Genomic DNA, 26,307 nt, shown 5'->3' with positions numbered 1-26,307 from the left:
CAGAGCTGGCCCAGCACCAACATCTTCTCCTCATCCATCTCTGTTTGCAGGTACGATGTTTCTGCAACGATCTTCGTGTGGCCCACACATGTTGAAATAACTCTTTCTAATTAAAAAAAAAAAAATTAAGCAATTTATATGAACAGATAATGCATTCTCATAGTTCCCAAATCAAAAACTCATTTATTTATTTTTATTATTTATGCCTACAACACCTGGTCTTCCTAGGTGGTCTCCCACGCAAGTACTAACCAGGCCTAACCCTGCTTAGCTTCCAAGATCAGACATCAGACTTATTCAGGGCGGCATGGCCATAGACCACAGACTGTGGCTCCACTGGGGTGTGAACCCAGGACCTTCTGTAGTGCAGATGCGCTACACTATGGAACCGCATCTCTCAAATCAAAAATTTAAGAGAGAATGGCATAAATAGCCTTCCTCTCTCCCCTGTCCCCTTTTCTCTGTTCATAGGCAACACTTTTTAATAGTTTTTTTTTGTGTGTGTATTCTCCCAGGAACATTTCCTGCATATACAAACAATTTAACGACGTTCTCATTTTCCACTTTTCAAACGCAAATGATAGCATACTATAGACTTAGCTTTGCATTTTGCTTTTTCCACTATAGTAATTTACCTTGGAAAACTTTCCATATAGTGTACAAAGAGCATCCTCGTTTATCTTCACAGCGATTTCGATGATTTCCAACATTTGGCTATTATAAACAACACTGCAACAAATAACTTTATATATATGCCATTTCATGTGTTTATGATTATCCATGTAAGATAACTTTCACAAAAATGAAATAGCAGGATCGAAGGGCATTTGCATTCGTTGTTTTGATGGATGTTGCTGGATTGACCTCCACAATGCCATGTCAGCGTAGACTCCTGTCATATCTGACGTGCCTCTTTCTCCAGGTCCTCCCCAACGTGTCCTGTCCCCAAATGTTCCATCTTTGCATGTTTGATGTAGTGAGATGGTATCTCAGCATTTTTCAATTCAGACTATAGAAATATAAACATTCATAATTGAATCTCCCTTCCTCATTTTTTTCTGAATCTCATTTCCAGGATAATTTCTATTATTGCTCTGATGATAGTGATCTCATCAGGTAAAATTTGCATCTTTTCTTCTCACAAATGCCGTTATGCAGAATGTACAATTCTGCCTCATTCATTCATACAACAGATATTTCCTGAGCACTTAACAGATTTTAGGCCCTAGAGATAAAACCCTAAACAGGACAAACACATTCCGTCTCATGGGGCTTGTATTCATGGGAAGACATTTAAAAATGGAGAAACAACTAGACTATCATTTAGGAGAATGTTAAGTGCCCTGAAGAATAACACAGGGTGACGTCATAGAGGGAACTGAGGTAGGGACAGAATGACCTGCCCCTCCCTTGCCTCCCCAGGGTCACTAGGATGGCATGTAAAGCGACCAAAGTGCTTTCACACACTTACTATGAATAGCAGTAATTTTTTATTTATTAGTTTTGGCCCGAACCAACCTGTTGCTTTGGTATTATGTAGACAGAACTTCCGGATCGCCATTAAGACCGCTCCAGAGGTTCTGAGCTAGTGGCAGAAAAAGCCATTTCAGTTCCCTAAGTGAGCTGGTGCCAGAAATCCAGATATCAGTCTAGTTCTCAAGGACACAGCCAGGACTTAGTTAAGAGGAAATCAACTCCCTTTCATCAAACTCAAAAACAACTCACTATGTCTTACAGGTTTGGAAAATCCCATTTGGATTTGAGATCCAGCCCAGTTGCATGATGCGGATTAGGCAGTACAAAGTACCCTGCTCAGAGGACCAGGTCAAGGGAGCTGTGCGCCTCTCGTGTCTGTGACTTAGGACTAGACCGAGTGGTGGACCTAAACACTTCTGGACAGGTAGCTTGATTCGAAGCATAGAGTCAGCTTGCTGCAGTTCTGACTCTGACCTTAGCCGTGCATCGTGGTGTCCCTTTTGGAAGCCGACCGGAACCGCATCTTGCACATCGGTCTGATATAAGTCTCGTATCTTTGTACTTAGGTTCCAGCTTCTCCCAGACAGGGACCTTGCTTAGCTCCTGCATATCTCTCCTTGAGGCCAGTCATGGTCTTGTTACCTGTTCTGAGGCCTCCCAGAGAATTCTCTGGCCAATGCCTGCTGCCAGGTGTGCAGTTCCATGTCCCCAAGACCTGGAAACTACTGGACTTCATCTTGCTGGACTTTCATCAGACTGCTCTCTCTCTGGCCAGCACCCGTCCCTGCATTTCCTTAGGTGTCATTCCGCCACCTTCAGCTTTCCACCCATGCCGTGGCCAGAGTGAGGCTAGATGAGAATAGTGGCTTCCAGCCAGATTTAGGAGGGGAACTTCTTTTACTCATGGCCTTTAAGTGGAATCCTTAAACAGCAAGCAGGAAAAATAAAAAAAAGAGCTTACTTAGTCTAATTAAATCTTCCGTAAGAGAAACACATCATAGTTTGCTGAATACAGGAAGCACCGAAGAACTCCAGAATTCTTCAAAATTTAGTTCAAAATTCTGGACCATGTGATCTAGTCTATCCCTTTCTATTTTCTTTGTAGCCCAGAAAACTAAGGGGCTTGCTAAGGTCACACAGTGAGACTGGTAGAATGCAGCCTCTAATATGTGTTTCCCCCAAATAGAATGGTAATTCTACCTTCGAGAGGATACAGACCTTCCTTGCCAGGTGTCACTCCTGTATCCTCAGTGTATAGGGCAAGGCCTGACACGGGCAGGTACTTTAGTGAATGAATGAACAAGTTTTGTTGAGGAGCCTTTTTTATGCCAGTCTCACTGCCCTTAGCTCTGAGAATGGAACAGAGAAGAAGGCCGACCAATTACGTTCCCTCTTTTACAGAGCTTAGAGATAAACAAGGACTTGGACCCGAAACAATTATGACAGGAGGTTAATGAAATAATTACAACTATCTGGACCCTTACCGACAAGAGGGCAGGAGCCAGGCAGGCCTCAGAGCCGCCCACTGGAGTAAGGTTGGGGGCTGGGGGAGAATGGAGGTAGGACAACCCCCAGGTCCACCTGTTCCCTCCTAATGCCTCGTCTTGCTTAAGAGAGCTGGGCTCTGTCATCTCTGTCATCTGTCTAAGGGTGTGGCTGAGGCCTGCCTGAGGGAAGGCAGTGACCTCAGTTGCTCAGCTGCAGGAGTCCTGCCAGGCTCTGTCACACCTATAGCTAAGCTGTCTCTGTTTGGAGTCCTGGGTCAGGCAGGGACGGGGCAGGTAATGTGTCTCCACCCATCAGCTGTATATTCTGTTCCCTAAGCCCTCCCACGCTGTCAGCTTCAGTCCAAAATGTTCTTTCTGCCTGGGGTGGCCACTTCTGCTTTTTGCTGCCTGTCACAATTCTTTCCACCCTTCAAGGTGAAGTTTAAATACTACCTCCTTCAGAGAACCTGCCCTGATTACCACCCCCAGTTGCTCATCCAGGAGGAAGTGGTGACTCCCTCTTCTGGCTTCACATAGTACCCAGACTCTCTGTCCATTTTTGCAAGCACAGAAGCAAATTATGAGTTCCTTGGGGGTGTTAGACCATTCATCCGTTCATTCCATAGCTATTTATTGAGCACCTGCTATGGGCTGGGGATTGTAGGCAAGATGTCTGCTTTCATAAAGTTTGCTTTCTGATAGGAGAATCAGGAAAAAAAGCAAATAAACAAATGAAATATTTTCAAGTTGATGAGGGCTGATACAAAAAAAATGCACGATAGAGAGTTTTGGGATAGGGTGTGTGTACACCAGGTTAGACAAGTCAATCAGGGACAGCGCTGAGAAGGTGAAATTTGAGCTGAGGTATGAATGACAAGAAGCAGCCAGCTATGGAAAGAGCTGGAGGAAGAAAAGGGCATTCCAGGTTGAGGGGAGGGCAGGTGCCAAGACCCTGAGGCAAGAAAGCGCTGGGTGTGTTTGCAAAACAGAAAAAAGGCCAGTGTTGTTGAAATGACTGTGTGTGTGTTGAGAGGGGGACAAAGAAGGGGGTCAGCGAGGTGGCATGACCCGGGTCAGATCCAGCCTTGTGGGCCACGGTGAGCCTCATGGGCTCTCCTCAGTGTAGGAAGCCACTGGACAGTGCTAAGCAGGGGAGAGGTGAGACCTGACTGATGTTCATTCATTCATTTATTTGGTGATGCCTCATGTGCTTCCTTTGTGACGGACACAGAACTAGGTGCTGAGAACACAAGGACTGGAGATGCGCCTGCCCTCTAGATGTGTATGTGAAGTGGAGGTGCCTCCCCTGGGTAGTCATTCCACATGCAAGGTCTGCTTTTCCTCGTTGCTGATTCAGATATTTTATATGTCGGGTTCCTCTCACACGTTGTTGTTGAGAGCGGGCTCTGTGAGCTCCTGCTGCATTGCTGGGAGCATGTGAGAAATGCAGACTCTGGAGCTCCACTCTGGACCAACAGAATCAAAATCTGTATCTCCAGTTGGATTTGTATTCACGTTAGACTTGGAGAAGGACTGCCCTGGAAGTAATCAAGGTATGGAGTAATAGACTCTTACTAACCAAGCTGAGAAAGCAGTAATGAGTCAGATGCCAGTTCAGCAATGAATAGCGGGGGCTAATAACCCCTTACATCAGTGCTTCTTAAAACTTTGAAGTGCATACACATCACCTGAGAGTCTTGTTAAAATGCAGATTCTGATTCAATTAGTTTAGAGTGGGACCCCAAGTTCTGCGTTTCTAACAAGCTTTAAGGTGATGTTGACGTTGCTGGCCTAAGGAACACAAAGCCTTGCGTGGCACTCGGCACGTTAGTCCACTTGATTTTCATGATCGCCCTGTTGTGAGATGTTTATTTACATTATATGGAGCAGGAAACAGACTTTATAGAGCTTAAAATCGAGCTGTGGAGCCTCGACTTGTTTTTCTCATCTGCAAAATGAGGTTGATGATACTACTGCCTACATCGGAGAATTTCTTGGAAGAGTAAATGAAACAAAGCATGTCATGTGCTGAACATAATGCTTGGCACATAGCAAGGGCTCAACACTTGGCAGCTTTTAAAAAATTTTTCTGGGACTCGAGTCTAGCTTTTCTGACTCCAAAGCTGGGGTTCTCTCTCTCAGGTTAGTAGAAACTAGAAATTGGCTCAGTGAGCAGGTGAGGTTAGGAATGAAAATATTTAGCAACAATTGAATATGGATGGAGTCAGCTGGTGGAGTTGAGGATATTTGTGCATTTGGAGCTGCTTACCCATTAGAAACTCCCCCTTTTCAGCCTGTGCTGGAGATACACAAATACACCTTTTGGTCTCTTCTTTTTTCCCCAATCCTAGACTACATGCTCAAGACCTGTCCTGACAATAGCCATGACCTCGAACTTGTCACAGTTCAATTGCAAAGATCTCGGCACGCTGTCCTCTTTCAGGCATGGATTCTTAAGGAGCTGTCCCAGTCCCCAGCTGGCCTCAAGCAAGACTTCCGTGGCCATGTCCATTCAAACAAAGAAGCCATCTCCTAGAGCAGGTCATGGTCTCACTCGCTAACCACTCAGCTTCTGTTTTAGATAGTGACATTTCTAAAATTCCTCCAAATCCTGGAGATGTACTGTCAGTCATTCCTTAATAAAAATAATCAGTATCCTGCTCAATAATTTATAAACACTTCGTTTTAGTTCATCACCTTTTAAAGGTCATAGGATGAATAGTATACAATTTGAAAATGAGAATATTAAAGAGGTTAAGTAATTTGTCCATTATCACTTGTGGGGTAACCGCTTTTCAGTTCTGAGTTCATTTATTCAACCAATATTTATGGAGCAGCCAGTATGAACCCGTCCTGTGCTGGGCCCTGGAAATACAACACTGAGAAAAATAGGCGTGTCCTTGCCTTCCTGGAGCTCTCATTCCAGTGAGAGAGACCCACGTCAAACCAATAATCATGCCGACAAATGCATTACTGCTGCTGCGATTAGAGCTATGGAGAGAGGTAGATGTCACGGCAAGACATCTTAACAGAGGGGCCTCTGTCTTGGCCGCTCTTTCATGCAAAGCCAGGAAGCCCTCTCCAGTCCTAGGGAACAAGAGGCAGTAAGACCCAGGCTCGTCAGCCTGCCTGGGTTCATAATCCTGGCTCTGCCACTTAGTAGATACTAGGCAAGTCACTTCTCTTTTCTTCTTCATTTCTTCTGCCACGTGGGGAAGAGAGGGTCTCCCCGAAGTCGGCTGTGAGGGTTCAACAAGATAATGGCTATGAGGTGCTGCACCTAGTCCGTGGCTGGCGCACAGCGAGTATTTAAAAGTAGTGGTGATAGCTTCATAAGGGTGCTGGCAGAGCCTGCGTGGTTTCAGAGCATGAACTCTGATTCTCTGACTCGTCTAGGTGGAAGATCTCTTGTGAAATGTGCTAGCTGCCTCCTTCAGGCTTAGCTGATGTGAGCCCTTATCACTGTCCTAGAGAAAAATAAATAAATGAAAGCTCCTGAGGTTGGCATCCAAAGATTATTACCCTCTCTACTTTTTCAGCCTCTGTTTGGATGTTTGGATCCCATTCTGGCCGAGATTAACATGTTATTTGGGAGAAATAGACAATATGCCACATACAAATAAATAAACAAGGTAGTGTCAGATCGTGAAACATGCCTCCAAGGGGGCAGAGGTAATGTGCTAGAGACTGTCGGGGTGTCTGTGGGCAGCTGCAGGGGATGATGAGGTGGCTGGGGAAGACCTCTGTGATGGGTATTTAAGCCAGGGCTGACTGAGGATAAGGAGCTGGCCAAGTGAAGGGCCGGGGCAAGATCCTTCCAGGCAGTGGGAAGAGAGGGGCGACCATGAACAGAACGAAGCGGAGGGAGGAGATGAGCATGCTGTGAGCTGGCGAGGGAAGGCGGGTGGGGGCTAGGTCAGCCTGGGTCTCTCCTACTCCCACCGTGCTGTGGTAATCACTCTGTGAAGTCCATTCCATGTTGGGGTGGGCTTGGGGACCGAGGTCTTTCATGTCTGCAGTCCCAGAACAGGGTCTGGTTCCTAGTCAGGACCCAGGAACTATTGATCGAACGAGGACCAATTTGAGACAGGAATGGAGAGCCTGGGAATGGAGTCTGGGTGACGTGGCACGTCTGAGGCAGTCTTTGATGAATCAGCACCCTCAGTACACTTCCCCCCAACTCATTCTGGTAGTAACTGGGCCTTTGCCCAAATGCGAAAACAGCTGCAGAAGAAGCCTTGCCTCTGGATGAGAAAAACATAAATCATCGTCTCTCCCAGGTGGAGGCAGAGCTGAACGGGATGTGTTCTGGAAACAAACATGAGTGGTTGATCAAGACCTAATCAATTTCAAAATCGAAACTGGAACTGAGTACAAATGACATAAGAGGAAGCACAGAGGCACGGCCTTCCCAGAAAATCAAATAGGCCGGCAGACAATGAGCTTTGACAAAGAGGGAAACTGACAGCTGAGCACGATAACTAGGAAGAAGTCAGACCCAACTGGGATGAGCCAGTGCCCAGGAATGAGGGTCTGAGTCATCACTAAATGGAGCCTCAGCCACACTCAGCTTTTCCTGACTGCCTAGTGAAAACCATTTGCTCAAATCCTGTTCTATTTCAGGAAACATCAGCTGCAATCATAGGAAGTCCTGCTCTTTCCCTATTAGGGACAAGAGTCCCTTCTCTTTGCTTTTGGGTGCTCACATGGCATCTAGAGGGCACGGGTCATTATGCTGCTCACATGGGGTAGATCAGTGCAGCATGCCCTGGAGAAGTGAGCAGGCTTCCTTCTCTCAGGCAAGCAAAAGCTGAACTCGAGACTTGTCCTCATAAAGCATGGATTTCAGTTCCTCCGAGGAGTCTTAAAATGTTTCTGTGCCAGCTTCAAAGGAAAGAGGAAAAGTGGCCAGATTCCATGAACTGTCATAACCCCCCTTCCCCTTCTTCCTGTCCCGCGAGACAAACTTTGAAACCCCGGCCTCACTCTCCCAGAGAAGCCGCATGAGCAAGGGGGCCGGAATGCGCCTCCTTTGCAGGCTGATGGCTTCTGTGTGCTCTCACATCTGATCGTTTCCCTGGGACCTGCTAAGAGCTGCTCTGTGAGGTGGATTGGGGGCAGGCAAATTGCAGGTGATCTTCTTGGTGGAAAGAGAATTTTTCCTTCTTCTCTCTCCTGGGCCTAATTTAAAGTGTTACAGTCAACATGTGGTGAGGGCCACTGAGTCCAGGATGTGCACACTGAACGTTATATGACAGAGTCCTTATGGAGTGGGGCTAGGTGTCCCCCACTACCCCCACCTCCTACTAATTCCTTATCGTAGCAGATTGTCTGAGGATTCCGTTTAAACTATTGGATGTTCAGAAGTCTCTACAAACTTTCTAGGTCTTATTTGGGATCTTAGTGGACATTTATATTACGAGAACTCATGAAAAATGAATGTAGAAAACAGAAAACACATCTATCTTTGCTAATGAGAAGGATCGCCACGTCTGCCTGTTCGAGATGGATTTTGGTTTCTTCTCATCCAAAATGAGGTTAAGACTGGTCTTCAATCATGGAGAAAAGAGAATACAAGTTAGTTTGGTACTCTGCAGCCTGCTGTAGCACAGCAGACCTTGGAGTTTAGTGTCGGCTCTGCCATTCACTTGCTGTGTGCCCTCGGTCAAGTCGCCACCCGTCTCTGTGACTAATTATCACATTAAAAAAATTAAATCACGTAGTGAAAAATTGTGTGCAATTCAATCTTCTAATCCTCCTGATTAAGGAAATAAGACTGTCTCAGGGTACTGTTGTATCTCGGACACCTTTTAAACACCACCCGATCTTACGTTTTTACACAGTGAGCAGACTTCAGGCTCAGTCTTCCTTAGCCTGCATGTATGCATCTAGATCGAAAGTTAACCACATTGTTTTATTTGCATTTTATTTATTTTTGTAGTTACTTTTTAATGACAAGTGATCCTGGTTTTTCATTTCTAGCAGTGATGTAGAGTTTTCTCTTAAAATAAATGTGTTTATGTAGACGGGAAAATTTATAGACATCTATGAAGGTGATATTGGCATGTGATAAAAATTGTGAAGCTGGTACGTGAACGGCTGCACTTAGAAAACCCTGGCTTAGATGACCCCTATGTGCTTTCCAGTTCTGAGGACCTGTGACCGTGAAAGCCCCAGTTCCAGCACGAAGAACACTTTCCTGGTCTCCAACTGTCTGAAATGTGAGTTTTGCGTATGCAGTGATTGTACGTGGCTTTTTGGCCACTGCATCTGAAACATCTGATTCAGTGGGTGGCACATGGTTGGATTTCAATCAATGATTCTGAAGGAATGAATGCCTGGCTCAGGTGGAGAATACTGGGATGTGACATCTGTTTATGTTTAGGAGCAAAAGAGAAGAAAACTCTTGCATTTCAGATCCTGTGGAGTAGTGCACAGGCACAGGCAGGCATACACACACACACACACACACACACACACACGCATGCATGCAAGCACACTTTATGTTTTGAATGTTAAACCAAGTTAAATTTTTATGATAACATTGAAATTTGAAGAATATATGTAATATTGCTTTAAAAAATAACTTGGCACTTGATGTCTTTTCTCCTCTCTGGAAAAAGGCAAAGTTTAAATAATGAAGGAGTGAATAATTAAATAAATATATTTACCTTTTACTTTCAGTTTTCCTTATTTCCAAATCTCATTGGCTCTCTGCTTGGAGTATTTTTAAATTGACTGGCTGCTTGGTTCAAATTATGTTTTAAAGAAGTTTTGGCGCGGGCTACAGACCTGGTGTGTTTGCTGGGCTGGAATTTGGGTGTGCCACCAAGCTCCTTTGGCTGGGCGACAGTTTAAACACAGCCAAACAGCTGGTCCTTCTGGGAGAGTCATCAGTGGGAAGATTCCACAGAAACGAGGTCCTGGGCCCTGCAGGGGGGTCTGAGGGGCCAAGCGGTTTCCTCAGTCCAAGGGAGATCCACTAGCCTCGGGGGAGATCCACTAGCCTCGGGGGAGCCATCACCGACTCCCGCCCACCCCCGTTTTCTCTTTCCTGCCCCTGGAGCTGTGGTTGACTCTGACTTTCAGTAGTCGTTGGAGACGGCTGCCTCTGGAACCAGAGTTAGTGGAACAGAGAGATAGAGACCGGACGCCCTCATCAGCCGCATATCCCGTCTCAGGTGAAGGCCCATCTCTGCACAGGGGGACAGAGGGGTTTGAGACTGTCTTTCAGAGAGAGCCATCCCTGCTCCCTCAGCCCAACTCCAGCCATTTGATTTCATCGATTAGCTTTTCTGAGGGCAAAGGAACGTCAAGGGGAGGTAAATGAAAGCAGAATTGTTGCAATGTCCTGAAAAACTTTCTCGTTGCTCAAGCAGCACAAATAGTTATTTCAAAGAGAATAAAGTGATATACTCCACAGAGCTGCTGTGATGAATTGAAACAATGTGGATAAAGCATTGAGACTGTGTCCCACTCAGCATAAATAATAGCTGTAATTATCATTTAGCTCCGCAAGCAGTAAGTGGCTCCTGGTGGGCCTCAGTATACATTTGTTGAATGAACAAATGATGGAACTGGCTGCCTTAGGGGAGGAAGCTAGAGGTGTCCAAGCCGAAGGTGTGTGTTACTGACTTATGGTATTGATACTTTCTTCTAATATCAAAATAAAAATAAAAGTGAGCTCAGAGATAGTGCTTCAGATCTGCCACCCATCGATCCATCTGATGCCCTTCAGGGCAGGGTGGCCCGGCAACTGCAGAATGACTTCCCGTCTATCCTCCCCTTTCTGTGTAATTATTTTGAAGCTGGACTATGCCTCGAGTTAAGCCGACACGCCTCAGACAGCAAGGCTTTGCAGTAGTCCTTTACCTGGGTGGCAGTTGAGAGCAGCGAAGCAGGCGGGCATTTCCTACCTGGCACAGGCTTGTAGAGTTTTTGAGGTTTGGCGTGAAGGTCCTGACTTAGCGAAATATTAAGGAGGAGATAAGGTCTCTGAGTCTGTGTCTACTGTTAAGAATTTCTGTTTCTCCGCTCCTGACTTAAGGGTGTGCTGAAGCTAAGCTGCCAGAACCCAGAACTTTACTCAGACCGATGAGAGTAGAGGAAGACAGCAGATAGGCCATTATGAGAAAAACGAAGAGAATAAAATCTACGCAAAGTCTCTTTCTGAACCACAATCTGCCCCATCTGGATAGTGTTGGACTCCCAGGAGGCATAGGCTGTACTTGTGGTTTAGTAAATCTCCTAAAATTCCCCAGCCAGGTGGTCTCCACGTTCAAGGTATCTTAGAACCATGATTCCCAAGAGGTGGGGGTCTCAGAGGTGATTGCTGGGCAGGCATGCTGTAGAGGGGCTCCAGCTCCGCACAGGAGCATGAGTTACAGCGACAGGCACTAACGGTATGGAGGGCTCGCTCTGTGCCAGCAGTATGTCACAGATGTCCGTGAGTCATCGCTGCCAATCCCCTGGGCAGCCCTGAGGCAGGCGTGCAGTCATGGGTGTTCGTTGTTTGTGGTCGCAGGCAGCATCCCCATTTCCCAAGAGCCCCGGATTTCCCTTTGAGAGTTGTCTCACTGTCGGGGTTGCTGGAATGGCTAATCAGACATTTTCTTCTCTCCCAATAGGGCCTCAAGTTTTCTTCAAATCACACTGGGAGAAGGGAAAGTCCAAATGGAATTTCTCTCTTCCAGGACTTGGCATCCCGAGCTTATCACTGGAGAGCAGAAGAAATCGTCAGGACGTGTTGATTACAGCTCCCGTCCTGGGCCAGACAGCCAGGTCACTTCTGCCGCCTGTTCCCAGTTCATCCAAACCCTTCTCTTCTCCTCCCTCTTGTGAGCTTCCCCTCACCCTCCAGTAAATTTCCTCTAAACGGAGCCTTTGAGGGGTCCCGAATTCAGGTCTGTCTGCTTGCAGAGCCCGTGAACTTAACCATTACATAATTTTGAAGCCTCTCTGTTTCCCCTTAGGCACGAGGCTCTAAAAGGCTCTGCTTCTGAAAGTCTGAGCATGTTCAATTCTAAAATGATATCATTGATTCCTTTTCTGTTCTTTCAGAGCTGGTCAAGGTTCACACCTGCAAATCCCTACAGCTTGAGCTGTCGCCTGAGTCAGCAGTAGGGTGTGTGAGGGCTTGTAGACTTGAGCTCAGCTGACAGACACATCCCTTTACTCACGCTGGCCTCTCCCTGCGGGCTACACATTGTAAGGCCCTGCCAGCCTAGTTTCTCACTTGTCCATAATATCTAGGGTCTACCATCCCCTAAGAGCAATCTGCTGACCATGCAGGAGAAATCTGAAGTTGAATGAGGAGGTGAAGACACCTCTTTAAGAGTTTTTGCCTTGAGGTGCCCCATGGTGCTGTATCCACTAAGCAGTGATGAGCAGGGCCTCGCAGCAGCTTCGAGAAATGCTTCACAACCTACTTGTAGCATGAAAGATTAGAAATGTTCCCCCGTACGGCCACTAGGCAGATATAAGCAGATATTCATATTTAAGCAGCTAAAATGTAGCACCCATTTCCTTAATGTTATTCTTCATTCACTAGAGTAGATCATTTGAATTGCGTGAACACTTTTGTCCCCATATGAGATTCAGTAACGCTATTTTTATTTTGAACCAAAATTTAGTTCGATTGTTCCTGACTTGCCCTCTTGCCAAATAATATTGCTTCCCTTACACTATCTTACAGGCTCAGATCGAAGCTTCTACGCTGAAGGCTGAGGGAATCGAGAGGGTGGTTTACAGAGAGATGAGAAAACGTAGGTGGGCGTATCTTTTAAAGCTGAGGCTGCAGGCGAAGAGCAGGAAGAACACGGGAACATGGAGAGCTGAGCTGAGCAAAAGAGTTGCTCCCAGCGAGCACTTGGGTCACCACTGCAGATTTATAGGGACTGGTAGCAAGAGCAAAGCAGTCAGTGAATAGGAGAGGGGACCGTGGATAAAAGACAGCCAGGAATAGGATGTCCCATGCTGAGCAGTCTGCAGCCCAGGGCATTTAGGTGGGGTCTGGTCTTCCTCAGAGCAGCCAAAGGGCCTTTGCATGAGCAAGACACCTGGTCGAGTCTTTTTGTTTTGTGTCTGTCCTGATTGCCATGCTGCTAGGGGTTTTCAACCTTTCTATAAAGAATAGACTTTTTATCTGAGTCTTTGAGTTAGTGTTTGGGGCTGTGGAAGCTGGAAACCAGTCAAGTCAATGTATGTATAGTTTTATGGTTTGCAAAGTATCTTTCTACACATGACCTCAAGGTACCTCTGAGGTATGTTGGGAAGATGAATATGAAGAATTTACACAGCTCGTTATGTCACAGAATACTGCTGATGCCACCACTGTGCAGAGAAAGCAGGGCATTGATGAGGCAGGAAGGGAAATATTGTGCAGACAGGCTAACTGCCATATTTTCTGCGTTTGGCCTCTCACAAATGCCTGGCCGCCAGGCAGGACGGTAGCGGTTATGCATTCCATTCCCAATAGGTCAGACTGGCTTTGTGTTAAGTTTCCTGTATTGTGTCACTCAAATATGTCATGTGTACTTGGTTGTCATAGCACCTTGTTCATGAAAGATGACCTTTTAGGCCAAAGGTCACAAACTGACTGTCCCCAAGATTTGCTGGCCCCAGATGGGTTTTGCTGCATCTGCATCAGGTTGAAATTTTTGAATTGGTTGCTAATGTTTAAAAAATTGGAAGAAATCTGCATTCCTGGTTTTCTTGAAAAAATTGGAGAATCTGACAACACTGACTCTGCAACTGCCCTGTTTCCATGAGTCATGTGCTCTCCACGTTGCCACAGACCCCACCCAGCCTGCTTCGCTCTTCTGCATCACCTGCGTGGCTCCGGGTGCACTTGAGTTTGAGAGCCTTGGCCTAAGTCGTTGTCTTATGTCCCTTGTCACGTGGAACAGGGATTGGCGAACTCTGGCCTGTGGGCCACATCTGGTCCTTAACCTGTTTGTATAAATAAAGATTTATTGGAACACAGCCACTCCCATTTGTTGATGTATCGTCCGTGGCCACTGTCACACTACTGAGTGCAACAGTTGCTAGAGAGATCACCTTATCTGCGAATCCTAAAATATTTATTCTCTGGCCCTCTATAGGAGAAGTGAGCTGATCCCTGAGGTAGACCACGGCCGGAAGGCTGACTTTTCACTGCAAAGTGGCCTAAGTGTTTTCTAAACAAAAGGTTTTTCCTCTCAGAGGAATTCTACCAGTGTTCTTAAACTCACTTCATTTTATTTCTCTCCAGGCTTTATTTATAACCTACCAAACTGAAAAAGGACATTGGTGACCAACTGTTCCCTGGGTCTGGGTTCTTATGAGGTCGTACAATGTCAGTTTTAATGGTCAGGGCCATTAGGCACTTGGCTTCCTTTCAACTTTCCCTGGCCTGCCATGCCTGTGGGGAAATACCGAGAATTATTGGCATCCTGATTTTCTGTAGACTCTACCTCTAATCCCCCGGGGTTAGCATTGCTGTTGTTTTTGTTATTTATAAGAACAATCTCTTACTCATGTGCAGTGGAAGTGGTTAACTCTTTCACAATATTCCTGTACCTTTTCTCATATTTCTGTCTCAAGACTATCCTGCAAGGCGAGTTGATTGCCCATTCGACAGCTCTTTTACCTCCCATCTTTCTTGCTGTGGAGCCCAGCTCTAGGGAGTGACTGAAAATGCCAGAATCTTGCTTTTCTAGCCTTCTACAGTGGCTTGGGTGATCACATGATCCTATTCTGACTAATGAGAGATAAGAGAAGTCTTCTGGAAGACTTCTAGGAAATGTTTTCCTACCTCCTAAGAAAGCAATATGTTCAAGAGAAATTCCTGTGTCCCTTCCTTTTTGTTTCTGAGTGTGACTTTGTGAGGATGTGATGCTTGGAGCTATTGCAGCCATCTTGGGACATGAGGGAAGGCTTCAATGATATACAGAGGATATTAGGAGGAGGGATGAGAAAATTCTGAGTTCCTGGGGACATCCTTGAGCCTGGAACCATTGCCCATCAGATGGTTCTTGTTATGAGAGATGCTAATAATATTTTTAAATTAGAGCCACTTTGGGTCAGGTATTCTGTTATTTTATGTCCAAAAGTCTCTTAATTCAAACAATCAGGTGCTATTACCTCCAGTTTACGTAATTTTTAAAAAGTTGCAAAAATGTATACAGTTCTTACTACATATTAGGTACTGTTCTGAGTACATTCCAAATAGTAACTCATTTAGTCTTCATAATAACAGTAGAAAATAAGTATTATTATCTCAATTTTATAGACGCAAAAACTGACATTCCGTAAATGTTAATACTGCGTGAGGTCACACACCTGGTAAGAGCCAGGATTTAACCCTGGGCAGTCTGGTTCCAGGAGGCCATGAGCTTAATATCTATACTATGCTCCTTCTCCAGAAGAGAGGAAATGGTTTGCTCCATGTCACATGACACAAGTTATTTCACGGCATGTGGTGCTACCCTAAGCTTGGGACAGACACTGGAACAGTCTGTACATCTGCCCCTCTATGTCCTCCTACTGCTCTTTCTTCTTTCCTACTGGCTGCAGGCATCGGACCATTGCCAGCTGGGCGAGCTTAGGAGGTGGGCGTAGCAGGGCCAGTACTCTGAGCCCTGTGCCTTACTGAAAGACATTGCGTGGTGGCTCCGGGTACTGGGTTTGAAGTCAGGCAGAGTTAAATTTAATTATGACTCTGCAACTTCTAGTTTTGTTACCATGAGAGTGTTTCTTTCCCTCTCTCAGCCTCAGCGTCCTCTTCTGTAAAACAGAGTAACAACGACCTACACAATGAGGTAATTTTAAGTATTAAAATGATAGGCATATAAGAAGCTTAACAAAGTACCTATCACCAAGTAATCACCTAATAAATGGTAAATATTGTTATTGGTGAGGTCGCTTTTTTATTCTTACTGTCACTATGTTTGAGGCTGTTTGTGAGGCTAACACTTCTCGGGAACCCTCTGTTCTGTATGAGGTGGACCCTAAATCTTGGAAGTAAGAGAGAGGACGATGCACTGTGAGAGATGGCGACCTAGGGATCAGGAGAACAATGCCAGCCCGACTTTGTGATCTCGGTGGCTCCCTTTCTTTCTCTGGGCCCCCACTTTCCCACCTGTCAAATGCATGTGTTGGCTGAGATGACCCTTAAGGGCCTTTCCCAGCTCAGACAGGCCACACTGCAAGACAAACACCAGGCCTGCATTCTCTCTGGGACTCTGCACAGCCCAGGAGCGATTACCATCCCTGAGGCCTTGATTCAGTTTCCTCCCAAATCTACCAAGGCTGTTCCATCAGCTACCAGCATGCCCAGTGCCCAGTGCCTGGCACAGGTACATGGTCAATAATTCTGAGCTGGATGAATGAATGAACTCCACTGAGTGAGTGAATGCCACCTGTGACCCCTGAGGGTTGGACAGGCTTGGTTTCTTGTAGTATAAATATTTAGAAGATGACCATGATTATAGTTTTTGGCAAGGGGAATCACTTACTCATGGTCATGGCCTTGAACTTAACCAAACTGTGAGCCAGCACCAGAATAAACTGCACTGAACTGCCAGCCTCAGAGGCAGAGGGAAACTGATTTTCCATTGACCCATGAGCCAGGTCTGTTTTTTTTTAAATAAAATATTTTACAAACAATCCAATATCTAGCAAATCTGGTCAAACAAGATACTTCCTTGAATTTGTTTTTAAGCCCCTGAACTGAAAGTTAGACCCCAAATAATCCTAGTTTATAATATTGCATAATATATGCAAATAATAATAATGTTAGCTAACACTTGTAGGGCAATCGCTTTGTGCTAAGTGCATTATCTCATTTAGTCCTCAGACAAACTTATGTAGGTACCGTTTTTATTTCTATTTTGCAGGTGAAGGAAGTTTGACAGCTAAGTAACTTTTGCCAAGGTCACATGGCCATTAGGAGGCAGAGTGGACATTTGAGCCCAAGGCTGTTGGATCCCTCAGCATCAAGGATAGCAACAGTTTATTGAGTCTGCATTAGGAGTCAGTCACCAGGCTGAGCATTTGCATGCAAGAAATCAATTAATCCCTACAACAGTGCTGTCCGGACTGTGCCGTAATTTGCTCCATTTTGGAAATAAGGAAACAGAGCTTTTGAGAGATGGTGTAACTTGCCTGCAGTGTGTGGATGGTGGAGCCACGCTGTCCCCACAGAACAGCAGAGCTCAGGAAACTCTCAAGGGCCACAAAAGGGAGGGACTTTACCAAGGCCACACAGTGACTCTGAGCTGGGACAGAGCTTCATTGAAGACCTTCCCGTTCACTGCTGGGAGAGTGGTATTGTAGTAACAGTGGGAAGAGGACCTGCCATAATACACCACCAGCACACATGTGTACACACACGAGCTCCCCTGTCCCTTGCCCTAGTGACAGGAAAAAGAGCTCAGTGGGTTAGAGTACATGCTTTGGAGTCACAGACCTGTGTTCGAATCAGAGCTGCAGAACTAACTTGCTGGGTGATATTGGCAAAGACCCTTCCTCTCCCTGAGTCTCTGTTTGCTCTTCTGCGAAATGGGATGGTAACCGCACCTGCCTCCTGGGGTCACTGGAGGAGTAAATGAGAGAACACACATAAAGCGTCTGGCACAATGAGCACAGCACAGCTAACATGGAGTAGCTCTTGTTATTGAAATGGTCCACCAGCTGAAAGAGGATTGAGAACCACTGATCCATTGCTCCATGTAGAGATGCCCTGAAATCTGCTTCATGGTGATGATTTATTCTGGTGGGATGGAAGCCCAGGGGCTGAAGAATGTCAGACTCTATCGGGGACGCACAAGCACTTGGGACACACGCACACATGCACCTGCACACCTGGATATAATACACTACTGGTACACATGTGTACATACATGTGCATGCAGGCATATGCATGCACACACAATATATGTGGCGTATATGCTCACGCATATATATGCACGCATGCATATATATGCTTACACGCAACACATCGATGGCTATACATGCTCACACGTGTTTACATGCACCCACACATGTATTCATGCACACATACATTGGACATGCACACTCCCTCCCCCTCTTTGCCTAGTTAATATCAGCTCATCCTTCAACTCTCAACCCAAAGGTCACAGCCTCAGGGTACCGCCCTGACCTCCCAGGTAAGGCCAGGCCACTCAGGCTGTGCTCTCTGGGCACCGTGCACTTGTCTTCCTCTGTTTCCATTTTAATTGTCATTGAATAATCATTGCTTAATTCTGTGTTTCCTGCTAGAATGTTAGCTCTGCAGAGAACAGGGACAAAGCCTGACTATTCTCCACTGATCGAAAGCACCTAATACAGTCTAGCACATAGTAGGCCTTTGATAGATTTGTTCCATTGATTGAACAGAATCAGCAAGATCCCTTTTGCGTGCAAGATGAGGAATAAACTGATCTATAGTGGGGCTTCCTCATACAGGGTTGTTGGCCCTGGGGTCTGTGAGGGTGCGCAGGCTCACCCTGAGAGATCCAAGCCTCAGAATGCTGTGGAAGTTGGCAAGAAAGAAAACCCACTTTCAAATTCATTCTTAGTCACCAGGAAAACTAGTGCTGGCGGTGGATAGAATTTCTAATAAGTCCGCAACGCAGACAACCTCTTTTTGCTTCTCGCTCCACTCTCCCCAGGGAGCTTGGGGGACACCAGCAGCTGCCACAAGTAATAAGGTTGACGAGTCATTGCTGGGCTGAGACAGAACTGTTTTTGTTTTTGTATTTTTTTCCTCTCAGGCCAGATAATAGCGATAAGCAGGCCCCTTTAGACATAAACAGGGATGATAGACTTGTGGGAATGAGAAATGCAGTGCAGGGTGGTGAAAAGCGGGTCACTCCGATTAGAGTACAGACAGTCCCCGCCCCCGACTTACGATGGGCCGACTTATGGTTTTTTAACTTCATAATGGTGCAAAAGTGATACGCATTCAGTAGAAACCGTACTTCCAATTTTGATCTTTTCCTGGGCTAGCGGTAGGCGCTCTGGACGATGCTGGCAGCTGCGAGCATGTGACCAGGAGGGTAAACAACCGATACGCCGCAGGGGACTGTGTTTTTGGATATTGGGTTTTGTTTTTGTATCCCATCGTGTCTACAAAATGCCACCTGCGTCTCCTGCTTCTGGTAAGAACAAGAAGAGGATGGCAACTACAGGTGCTTCTCGACTTACGGGGCGTTGTGTCCCAGGAACATAAGTGTTCTGAGCACGTTTAAGCTTGATGTCGGGTATTAGCTGTATTAAATGCATTTTTGACTTACAATGTGTTTATCAAAACTTAATCCCATCGTAAGTCGAGGAGCATCTGTAATTTATTTTACTTCATTTATTTATTTAAGGAATAGTTCTGTGGACCTTCTAGCTGCTGGGGATACAGGAGAAACGAGATCTACGTAGCCTTTGATCTCTGGGTGCTCAAGTCTGCTGGAGAGATGGACAAGGAAACAGGCGATCGAAATGCAAGGTGATCAGTGCTCCGACGGGGACATGCAGAAGAGGGGCTCCTGGGAGTGGGGGTGGGGCAGGCATGGCTTCTGGAGAGGAGGATGTCGAAGCTAAGACCTAGAGAATGAGCAGCAGTTGGCCAGCTTAGGAGAAGGGGACAAAAGAGTCTAGGGAGAGAAGTGTTTGTGGGCAGGCCCCAAAAGGAGAGAGGGCACAGCATGCTGAGAGCCGCGGCAGGAATTCCGTGTGGTAGCAGCTGTGGGTTCAGGATGGAATGGCCTGGAGGGCAGGGTCCAGTGGGATGCATAGCTTGTCCATGTGGACCCTTAAGCCCCCAGCCCGAGGGTGATGGCAGACAGATCCTAGGTGGAAGCGCTCATAGGCTAAGATGCTCTCCTCACCATTCTGAGGAGAGGTGGAGTCCCTCAAAGGAACGGAGCTTGGTCTGAAGCTGGGGGAAGGGGCGGGCAGGCTGGAGCATCTCAGGAGCAGTGAGCGCCTCCAGATCCGAGTGTCCCGATGAAGGAGAAGGAGCTGTGCCATTTGCTGCTACATGTTCCTTCATTCTCTGGGTCCGTTTACCCACCTGTCAAGTGGACACGAAGGCCTAAGTGACATTAAGCGCCTTCCAGCAGCTGCTGCCTGAGCTCTCGTCGGGCTGGAATTGCTGTGTGCTTCCCTCTCTCCCAAAGGCCACTCTGTGCCTCTGCCCCCTGTGTGTCCCCACAGCTCTTTCTATCCTGCGATATCCACAATGGCCACCCAGCTTCATTTTCTCTGTCACTACCCAGAAGCTGTGTCACTACAAGCAACTCATGTCACGTTTCTGGGCCTCAGTTTCCACATTAACGGGAAAGCGATGGGTGCAATAATACCACGTACTTTTTCAGTCTCCTCTTTTGCCCTTCTCCACGCCGGGCCACTTGTCTTTCTCTCAAGGTCAAAGTCCTCTTTCTTGCTTAGAATGCTTTGCCTCTTCTTTCCCTCCCACACCCTCCCCACTTTTGCCTGGCTAATTCTCCCTCGTCTTTCAAATGCAAACTTAAGCATGATTTCTTCAGAGAAGCCTTCCCGAAGAGGATCCATCACTTTCATACTCTGTATTAACACATCTGTATTAGCACATCTCCTTCCTAACACGTCACAGTGGTGTTGCGATTACCATCCAGTGTTGTGTGATTACCGAATGCCCCATTCTCCCTCTCAGATATGCGTAGGGCGGAGATAAATCTGATACGCTCATTACGACACCCTTTCACTTGGCCCTGTCTGGGGCATATATTGGGCACTGGATGATTGGTTCTTGAATGGCTAAATGACATCTCAGTGGATTTAATACATTTCATACATATGTAAGTTGTTAATTATACTGAAGCCGGGCCTATACACTTACTTAAGCTCAGTTTTTCAAAGAACATCACAAACCATAGTGACATATCCTGGTCACTAGAGGGCGATGTGAAACCATAAAGCTGGGTGGCCTCAGGGACCCCGGCCCCTTTTTGAGAAGTGGAAGTCTGATATTGAGTCACTTTCTAGTCTATCCATACCCTACACTCATCGAATACAATTTTAAACTACATGGACTGTTACGAGATGGAAGGCTTGCCAGAGTCAGTTTGGTCCAACCCCGGACTGTGAGACCTGAGAGAGTGAGTTTCTGTCTTCGCCGTCCCACCGCACAGACGTGTTCCTAGCCATGGGCAACTCCTCTCTTTCTTAATATTCCTATTCTCCATTATGTAGAAGAGACCACTGTAACTTCTGTTTGTCCATCCATCCAATAAATATTTACTGACTGTCTAGTGTGTGCTGGGCACTGAGTTAAGTGCTAGAAATCTCGGCGTGCAAAGCAGTCCCCATCTCACAGAGTCCACTGTCTAGTCGGGAAGACGAACATTGAGAAGGAATATGAGTTACCAGCTGTGATCAGTGAGCAGGAGAAAGGCCGAGCCTGAGGACAAGATGTAACAGGGCCCCTGTTTCTTTCTTGAACTCAAAGGAAGGGCCATTTCACAGAGACCTGGAGACTGAGCAGCCACTGGCAGAGGGATCAGAAGACGAGGTCCTCTGCCCACGTGCCCACCTGGGCTACCAGGTACTGCTGGGCAAGTCCTTTCTCCTCGTTGTCTTCTGTTCTCCCATTTATATACTTATACAAGCGTTTCATGCCTGGGCTTTTGATTAGGAGGGGCTTGTACCATAGATACTTGGGGTAGTCGTGTGAGGGGTTCTCACACTGGAGCCTGGGGTCCACCTCTTGGGTTGCAGCCTGCTCTGATGGCCTCCTACTCAGCAGCGAGCCAGGGGCTGAACATCTAAGCTTTACAAGCTCTGGGGAAGCTGTGCTTAGGCACAGGAAGACTGCTTGCTGCCTTAACAGCTAGCACCAGGCCACCTACTGTGTGGCTCAGACTGCAGGGAGCTGATTAAGTATTCAGATCCCTGGGCCATAACCATAAGGGAGATTTAGAGGAAGGCCCCAGAAGCTGCATGTTCGTGAGCTCTCCAGGTGATTCTGGTGTGCACAAAGGCCTGGAAATCATTGCCCTCCACCTTTCTGTAGAAATGACTTGTGACTCAGGCTTCCAATTGGCTTCGATTTATGTTCTATTATGTGGATTCCAGAGAAATTGTGGCTAAACTCAATTTTTGTCATTCAAATTATATCCTTAATGCACATAGGATCTCACATCAAAGATTCAACCATTTGGGATGTGAATTTTCACTCCAACGGTGTTTTTTCATGTGTGTAAATTTTCTTAAACTAGGGCCACACCTATTTATGCTTCGCAGACTAATTCATTAATTAATTAGAAACACTTAGAATTCAGTTTTGTGGAAGATAGGCAATCTTAATTTCCAGAAGGTAGAGAAATGGGGAAAATTTGTGGCAGGAGGCCCAAAGAATTAAATTTCAAAGCCTAGAGTTAAGCTCTTCCAGGTTAAAGCATTTATTTATTGTCAAATTTATAATCACTGCCCAGCTGGGACAGGTGATCCCTGACCCACTCACTGTCCCCTGAATGCAGCTAAAAACCTGATGCCCTTGAATTTGCAATTGCTGAAGAGGCTACGGTCCCATGACTCCTGCCTAGGACAACCATCTCCAATCCCCTTGTTCTGGGCTGAAAAGGGATTCAGGCAGAGATATCTTGCATCACGCCAATGTCTTGGCTCTTGACAAGGAATATTTCAATCAGATCACTTATCTCCTTGACCTGTCCCTCTATTCCTTGGCTTGTCCATTATTTTTTCATTCGTGGGGTCAGTGCAGCAGGTGGCTAGGCTGTCCAAGGCCAGTGGCCCTCAGCGTTGCAGCTGTTCCCATGTGGTTACTTCATCTGAGAGCTTGTGAAGAGAGAGGACCAACAATGGAGCAGTTGACCCATTCAGCTTTTGCCTGTCCCAGGGTGGCCCGAAGTCTCTGGGGAAGAGAGAGGGAGGTCATGAGGGCCAAGACCAAAGGCAGCAGGTCAGTTTAAGCTGTGGCTACTGCAGATCATGCCTAATCAGTGGCCCAGGTGGGTGGATCAGAGAATACAATCAATTAGGTTTGGGGCCTAAAGACCCCCTATAATTTGCATGCGTGGAGAGGGAAGAGATGGCATCCAGAGGGGCTGGGAAGATGAAGTGAAAACAGCATGAACAGGAGGTCAGCATTCATGGAAGCTGGCACCCCTGGAAAGGAAGAAGGGAAAGAGGTGAGTTCAAATCTCAGAGAGAGCATTGCTTTTAATCAGAGTTCTTCACATGGGTTTGCTGACACGTACACGGCGTGCTTACTTCATATGAATATACGAGTTGTATCCGCTGTGTCTCCTTGGATCTCCCTCCGGCGCCGTAAGACAGGCTGATCATTTCCATATAACCAACGAGGAGACCGAGGCCCAGAGGCCGCTGCTTAGTGTCATGGCTAGGACGAAGGCTGGGTCTCTCATCTCTATGCTTAACGCCATCTGTTAGTAAGTTTCCCAAGTGTCGCCTTACTCAAAAGACACTTCATGCAGGAACAAGTGTCTAATAAAGCTGAAGCCAACCCGCCCTCTCAGACGCTTTCTCTCTGAGGCCCCTCCATGGAACTCCCTTTAGGATCACCGGTGCTTCGTGGCATAGGCCATGAGGAGGCCACTGTCACTCCTTGGCAGGGGGAGGGGCACCAGCTTCCTGCCAACAGGATGAGGGCTGCGCTCAGGGTACTTCAATCTGGTGATGAGCACGGGAAGGGTCCGAAAGGGAGAGACAGGAAGGGAGACGACTCAAAAGGAAGTTGACTGTTGCAGAACAGATAGGCAAGTGCTTGCAGCGTCTTATCAGACAGAAATCATCCTCGGCTGCTCACAGGACAAGCAGCAGAGCCTGAGGAAGGAGGTGGGGGGTCGGCTCTGGGCCTGGAGGAGCAGTGACCACGATGCCTCGTTCAGGAGTCTCTGCCACTGGGGCTGGGAACGTGGGACCTGGAGTCAGACTGGCTTGAGTTCAAGTCTCTGCCACTTTCTAGTTGTGCCCTGGGACCAGGCGCATTATGTCTCCGAACCTTAATTTGTTCATCTGTAAAGTGAGAGTGAGAGTGATTGTGGATTAAATGAAATCACCCTTAAAAAGCACTTAACACTGTAATAACCACTAAATAAATATCCATTGTGGTCATGGTGATTACCTTGAATAACATGAATGGAGCGAATTACATTGAATGACATGAACATGCTCCTCTACCACCTTAAGTCTCTCTCTCTCTGCCTTTCTCACCCCAATTACTTTCAATATTTTTTTCAGATTCCATTCAGTGAAGAAAAAATGAACCTCATTCAGTGGATAAAGAAACCGAATCTTGGAGACGTGCAGCAACCCCGTTAAGCAAGGTGATCCAGCCAGTACGCGCAGCAGAGCCCAGCTCGCCCGACGCCACAGCCGACAGGCTCGGCCATTGCCTTTTCGTGGACAAGACAGAACTTCTGGTGACAGAAAAGCATAGTAAACGCCCCGATGGGGACGTGCAGAGAGGGAACCAGCCCAAAGTAGGGGATCAGAGGGCTCCCCAGAAAGTCAGCAATGCTGCAAAGGTTGCGGTTTTTCACTGGCAGAACGCCAGAGCAGGAGGCCAGCGATTCTCCCCAAAACAATCTGAGGGATGCGCTCGGGGTCTGGCATGTGAGAATTGAAAAAGTCTTAATAATTATATATTCCTTATAAGTTATTATCGTAAGGGGCTCTGTTTTTACATTTATGAGGTGATAGAGGATTTCCTTTTTAAATATATAAATATGCATAAGGAACAATATTAGGTAAAAAAATAGTAGCTGTGGTGCTTATGTATGGCGAAAACCAGGACCCCAGGAGTCCAATGCCTGAAGTCTGAGAAACTGATTTTGTGTCACTTTTGGTTTTTTATTATTATTTTATTCTTTATAGAAGAGAAAACTGAGACTCGCAGATACTAAATGCCTTACTCAATGTTACAGAATGAGTGAGTGACCAAGTTTAGTCACATGAAAATGTATTTCACTTCCCCAAATCCTAAGATAACAGAAAAAGCGATACATCAACTTTGAGTTCTAGAAGACATTTGACAAATGGTTCTCAGCTCTGCCGGCGGCCAGATTCTCTGATTGGAATCTTGCGATGCTTTTTTTCTTTCCCCCAAATTAATTTCTCTTTCCAGTCTTTGTCTTCCAGATCCTCTGCCATGGCGAGAAGGCTTTGGCCTTAGAGGCAGGATTTGTGACTGAGTCACTTGGCTCTCCTGGCCCCTGAATTATTAGGTTAAGTTCTGACTATCAGCTGGGCTTACCTGGTGTTGGAGAGGGACAGACCCTGGATTTCAAGTCTGAATGGGGCTGGAGCCCAAGATGGCCCCCACTTTGGTGTGTGGCCACCAGTTTAACCCCTTCCTCCTTGGGATGCCTACCACATGGGGCTGGTAGGAAGAAAAAAGGAGACGGAACACTCAGAGTTGAGATGACGCTGCCATTGAAGGGGCTGTTATGACCCTATCAGAAGCTATGAGGTGCACAAGAGGGGTGACCATAAGCCATCCTGGTCGATTCCAGAACGCTACCCAGTCTGACCCTGCCTTGACAAGGAGCCAGGCACTGCTCGCGTTTACACAATACACAGATAGATGGCTCTTTCTGAGAGAGTGAAAAACCGCCTCTCATAAAATAGTATCACATACAGGTTTTATGCCAATTTGTGCAATAATCCTCAGCGTAATCATTATCATTACTGTTTCATTAAGGAGGGAACTTAAGCTGGGACCTGTGAAAGAGATCTTCCCAGAGGTCACCTGGCCGATGGGGTGTGAGTGACATTGGGATTTCTGTCTCCCAGACGGGGGCACCTCTACTGCCACCACCCATCCTGCCCTGAGCTATGGGGCTGACAAAGAAAGGACCTCGATGGTCAGGGATTTTCTCCATTCATTCCTGCATTCGTCGTGAAGTGTCTCGAGGCCCTGATTATATAGATGGGAAACAGGCCTACAGGGAGAAGAGAATGGGCAGACCTAGGATTAATTTCTAATTTATTTACAACCAAATTAGGAAAATCAGTTCTTCTCGTATAAGTGGAAATGTTTGTGGCCGTCACAGACTATATTCTTTATTAAGAGCTGAATTTCTAGAAGAATTCAAGCAGTTTGTATATTTTCTTTCAATATAGACTTCCCCAGCTTCTATCTACTCATCCAATTATTGTCATTATTATACATATCTATAGTAGTCAGGCTTCGCCAGAGAAACAGAACCAATAGGATGTGATACACACACACACACATATGTATGCACATACATATATATATATACATGTGTGTGTGTATAGAGTATGTGAGTATATATAGAGAGAGCATGTGTATGGAGAGAGAGAGAGAGAGAGAAAGACTGTG

At 46.4% G+C, this 26,307-nt stretch overlaps 2 long non-coding RNA genes across 2 annotated transcripts; both read left to right on the top strand.

Annotated features, from left to right (window-relative positions):
* The first annotated feature begins 1,306 nt into the window (after window positions 1-1,306).
* LOC120581519 (uncharacterized) lies at window positions 1,307-14,018 on the top strand. The gene is made up of 3 exons (XR_005647304.1): window positions 1,307-1,900; window positions 8,989-9,184; window positions 11,591-14,018. It is a non-coding gene; the product is annotated as an uncharacterized LOC120581519 (long non-coding RNA).
* A 4,990-nt stretch (window positions 14,019-19,008) lies between these two features.
* LOC120581169 (uncharacterized) lies at window positions 19,009-24,297 on the top strand. The gene is made up of 3 exons (XR_005647168.1): window positions 19,009-19,207; window positions 19,319-19,443; window positions 24,201-24,297. It is a non-coding gene; the product is annotated as an uncharacterized LOC120581169 (long non-coding RNA).
* Window positions 24,298-26,307: the final 2,010 nt, after the last annotated feature.

The sequence above is a fragment of the Pteropus medius genome, unplaced genomic scaffold, assembly GCF_902729225.1.
Source record: "Pteropus medius unplaced genomic scaffold, Ma_sr-lr_union100, whole genome shotgun sequence".
Taxonomy (NCBI): domain Eukaryota; kingdom Metazoa; phylum Chordata; class Mammalia; order Chiroptera; family Pteropodidae; genus Pteropus; species Pteropus medius.
This window is presented reverse-complemented; position numbering and strand designations above follow the sequence as displayed.